We start from the raw sequence: 5,623 nt of genomic DNA on the forward strand, positions 1-5,623 counted from the left end.
CTTCTGTAACTTTCGCGAGGTCAAGAGTACCACCCCCCTCACGCACGAGCGGCCAATCGCGATCGAGGATATGTTTGAATTTTTTAAAGGGACCAATAAAATGAATGAACGTGAGAAGACTAAAATAAGGAAAGAACAACACACCACTGTAGTGCAAAATAAATAAAATAAATACTAACAAACACATAACAAATATGTCTTGTTAAAGGAACAGGCCACCGTTTTGAACCAAATGCATTCTGTCCTCTTTGGCCATTTTATTGGTCTGTGTGACACCTCATTTGAAAGCTAAGACCCACAAACTGATCTTTTTCCTCACATTGTTGCTGTGTTGTGTCAACTTTTTTATTTTATTTTTATTTTTGTCATTTTGGTCATATTTTTGTTGAATTTTTATCACATTTTTGTTGAATTTTTGTCATTTTTTTTGTTGATTTTTTGTCACATTTTTGTTGAATTTTTGTCACATTTTTGTTGATTTTTTGTCACATTTTTGCTGAATTTTTGTCACATTTTTGTAGAATTTTTATCACATTTTTGTTGAATTTTTGTCACATTTTTGTTGAATTTTTGTCACATTTTTGTTGAATTTTTGTTGAATTTTTGTTGAATTTTTGTTGAATTTTTGTCACATTTTTGTTGAATTTTTGTCACATTTTTGTTGAATTTTTGTCACATTTTTGTTGAATTTTTATCACATTTTTGTTGAATTTTTGTCAAATTTTTGTCAAATTTTTGTCAAATTTTTGTCAAATTTTTGTCAAATTTTTGTAGAATTTTTGGCACTTTTTTTGTTGAATTTTTGTCACATTTTTGTTGAATTTTTATCATTTTTTGGTTGAATTTTTGTCACTTTTTGGTTGAATTTTATTTGTGTTTTTGTCACATTTTTGTCACTTTTTTGTTGAATTTTTGTCACATTTCTGTTGAATTTTTGTAACTTTTTGGTTGAATTTTTATCACATTTTTGTTGGATTTTTGTCACATTTTTGTCACATTTTTGTTGATTTTTTGTCACATTTTTGTTGAATTTTTGTCACATTTTTGTTGAATTTTTGTCACATTTTTGTTGATTTTTTAATTTTTATCACATTTTTGTCACATTTTTGTTGAATTTTTATCACATTTTTGTTGAATTTTTATCACATTTTTGTTGAATTGTCACATTTTTGTTGAATTTTTATCACATTTTTGTTGAATTTTTGTCACGTTTTCGTTGAATTTTTATCACATTTTTGTTGAATTTTTATCATTTTTTGGTTGAATTTTTGTCACTTTTTGGTTGAATTTTATTTGTGTTTTTGTCACATTTTTGTCACTTTTTTGTTGAATTTTTGTCACATTTCTGTTGAATTTTTGTAACTTTTTGGTTGAATTTTTATCACATTTTTGTTGGATTTTTGTGACATTTTTGTCACATTTTTGTTGATTTTTTGTCACATTTTTGTTGAATTTTTGTCACATTTTTGTTGAATTTTTGTCACATTTTTGTTGATTTTTTAATTTTTATCACATTTTTGTCACATTTTTGTTGAATTTTTATCACATTTTTGTTGAATTTTTATCACATTTTTGTTGAATTGTCACATTTTTGTTGAATTTTTATCACATTTTTGTTGAATTTTTGTCACGTTTTCGTTGAATTTTTATCACATTTTTGTTGAATTGTCACATTTTTGTTGAATTTTTATCACATTTTTGTTGAATTGTCACATTTTTGTTGATTTTTTGTCACATTTTTGTTGAATTTTTGTCACATTTTTGTTCAGTTTTTGTCACATTTTTGTTGAGTTTTTGTCACATTTTTGTTGAATTTTTATCACATTTTTGTTGAGTTTTTGTCACATTTTTGTTGAATTTTTGTCACATTTTTGTTGAATTTTTGTCACATTTTTGTTGATTTTTTAATTTTTATCACATTTTTGTCACTTTTTTGTTGAATTTTTATCACATTTTTGTGGAAATTTTATCACATTTTTGTTGAATTGTCACATTTTTGTTGAATTTTTGTCACGTTTTCATTGAATTTTTATCACATTTTTGTTGAATTTTTGTCACGTTTTCATTGAATTTTTATCACATTTTTGTTGATTTTTTGTCACATTTTTGTTGAATTTTTGTCACACTTTTGTTGAATTTTTGTCACATTTTTGTTGAATTTTTGTCACATTTTTGTTGAATTTTTGTCACATTTTTGTTGAATTATTGTCATTTTTTTGTTGAATTTTTGTCACATTTTTGATCAGTTTTTGTCACATTTTTGTTGAATTTTTATCACATTTTTGTTGAATTTTTGTCACATTTTTGTTGAGCTTTTGTCACATTTTTGTTGCGTTTACATCCTTGTTTTCTTCTCATTTTTTGTGGCTGTTTTGGTGTTTTTTCCCCAAGAAGCTTTTTGATTGGGGTAAAGCCAAACTGGAGAAAATGGGATCCGTTCAGGTGGGAGTTAAGAGGTTATTCAGTGTTTTTATTTTCAATGAATTTGCAAAACATTCTAAAAAAAAAAACTTATTTCACCTTGTCATTATGGGGTAATGTGTGTACACTGATCAAATGAATCCCTTATGAAATGAAACAGCCACGGGGACACGACGGCAGCGACATCACTGGTGTTTTTATTACCAAATGTTTTACAGAGACAGCTCAGAATAATGATACAGCGATGTAGAGCTACCGGAACAGCGCACATTTCACCGTGGACTCGGACGAATCACTCTGTCGCCGGGCAGAATAAATATACCAAACACATCTGTACAGAGAGACCCCCACCCCCAAAACCCACGTAAACGTTCACCGTACGACATGAACGGACCACAAACCACGATCTGTACAAGTCAACTCCATAAAGGCACATCGTCTGTACAACATTTACAAAAAGGAAAACAGTTGGTCGTAATAATAATAATAATAATATTTCATAAAGATTGCACCGTTACGATATGAATGTCAGCATCTGTGCTTTTGAGCGGCGATCTGCAAAGACATCGCAAACCCCTGAAGAAGAAGTGTTCTTTGTTTTGAGTCTTTAAAAGTGACAAAAGTTACCAAAGTTTTTTTTATCCCCCGTGAAGGTTCAGGCTCGTGTGGGTCCTCGCCATCGCTGCCGTTTTTTTCTCCACTTCTGCTGCGGTTTTCGCCAGTTTCGAGGTTTGGCCTTTTCGGGAATCGGCGACTTGTTTAGCTCCGTGTAAGCGCTGACGTGTTGTTTTATCTACATTTGGCGGTTTTGGCTTCGACGCTGACGTTTGACCGCGGGACAGATTCAGGAGGGCGATATATCGTCTACAAGATAATATCGAAATTGCCGTTGGGGGGATGTGCAAAGTCACAATATCGAGTTTATCTGCAATGTCAAGAAATGTGCAAAAAATGTTGGAAGATTTTTGGAAATTGGGGGGGGAATTAGGAAGAAATTGGGAAAAAATCGTGGGAAATTGAAAACAAATATTGGGGGAAAAATGGAGGGGAATAAGGAAGAAATTGGGAAAAATTGGGGGAAATTGAGGGGGGAAAAAATCGTGGAAAATTGAAAAAAACATATTGGGGAAAAAAAGTAAAAAAAAATGGGGGGAAATTAGGAAGAAATTGAGGTGAAAAAAAATGTGGAAAATTGAATAAAAATATCGGGGGAAAGAATGAGGGGGACTTGGGAAGAAATTGAAAAAAATGTGAAGAAATTGGGGTGAAAAAATGGTGGAAAATTGAATAAAAATATCGGGGGAAAGAATGGGGGAAGTAGGAAGAAATTGTGGAAAAATTGGAAGACATTGGGGTGAAAAAAAATTGTGGAAAAAATAAAGAAAAATATCGGGGGGGGAAATGGGGGGAATTAGGAAGAAATTGGGTAATATTGGGGGAATGGGGAGAAATTTAGGGGGAAATTGGGGTGAAAAAAATCGTGGAAAATTGAAGAAAAAATATCGGGAAAAACATGGGGGGGGAATAGGAAGAAATTGGGAAAAATGTGAAGTAATTGGAGGGAAAACGTCTTAGAAAATTAAGAACAATATGGGGGGGAAAATGGGGGAAAATTAGGAAGAAATTGGGGAAAATATGAAGAAATTGGGGGGGGGGGGGGGACTTGGAAAATTGTGGAAAATATCAAAAAAATATCTAGAAAAAAATGGAGAAAATTAGGAAGAAATTGGGAAAAAATTGGGAAAATGGGAAGAAATTGGGGTGAAAAAAAATCGTGGAAAATTGAAAAAAAAAAAGGAAAAAAATGGGGATAGAATTAGGAAGAAATTGGGGAAAAATATTGTGGAAAATTGTGGATAATTGAAAAAACAATATTGGGGAATATATGGGGAAAAATTAGGAAAATCTGGGGAAAATGTGAAGAAATTGGGGGGAAAAATCTTGGAAAATTGTGGAAAATATAAAAAAAATATCGGGAAAAAATGGGGGGAAATTAGGAAGGAATTTGGAAAAAATTGAGAAAATGGGAAGAAATTGGGGGGGGGGGGGGGAATCGTGGAAAATAAAAAAATATTGGGAAAAAAATGGGGGGGGGGGAATTAGGAAGAAATTGGGGTGAAAAAAATGTGGAAAATGTAAAAACAATATGGGGGAAAAATGGGGAAAAACTAGGAAGAAATTAAGAAAAATGTGAAGAAATTGGGGGGAAAAAAATCTTGGAAAATTGTGGAAAATGTAAAAACAATATCGGGAAAACATGGGGGGAAATTAGGAAGAAATTGGGAAAAAATTGGGAAAAATATGAAGAAATTGGGGTGAAAAATCGTGGGAAATTGAAAACAAAATATTGGGGGAAAAATGGGGGAAAATTAGGAAGAAATTAAGAAAAATGTGAAGAAATTGGGGGAAAAAAAATATTGGAAAATTATGTAAAATGTAAAAAAAAAATATTGTGGGGGTGAATTAGGAAGAAATTGGGAAAAATGGGAAGACATTTTGGGTAAGAAAAAAAAAAATCAATAAATGATTAATTTTTTTTTACCATGGGGGTAAATCGGGGGGACATTCTAACATACCTCTGACGGTTTGCAAAAATACCGCTTCATTACCAAGAAATTCCCTACAAATATTCAGATTTTCACTCTTGTCAACATGGCCCAGCCCAAGGACATCAGGCTCACACACGTCACCATCGCGGGTTTGAGGATATCCTGGCTCTTCTCGCTCCGCGTAAGCGCTAACTCCTCGTTCATCGACCTTTGGCGGCTTCAGTGCTGGTGTTTGACCTCGGGGGGAACAGCCACCCACCGCCGTCACACCGCCGGTACCGTGATGCCGACGATTAGCAAACCCGTGCTGTCGGATTAGCCGCTGACGTCGATGCTGAGTTCACGCCGTCCTGGATGTTCCGCGTCTCGGCGTCGCCCGGTGGAAGCGTTTGTGGCGTTTGTGGCGTTTGTGGCGTCTGTGCGACGGGGGAAGCGCGGCAAAAAGTGACACAAGTTACAAAAAGAAAAGGTAGAGTTTTGAGTCTCGGCTCCGGCTCATGTGGCGATGACCAGTCTGTCCTCGTCATCGCTCGACGCCTCGTTGTCGTAATCCTCCGTCGACTTCTGCCACGTCTTTGCCGGTTTCGCGGTTTGACTTTCGGGAAGCGGCGGCGGCCTCTTCGGCTCCGTGTACGCGCTCACTTCTCGCGTCT

The sequence above is a fragment of the Gobius niger genome, assembly GCF_951799975.1.
Source record: "Gobius niger genome assembly, chromosome: 14".
NCBI lineage: Eukaryota > Metazoa > Chordata > Actinopteri > Gobiiformes > Gobiidae > Gobius > Gobius niger.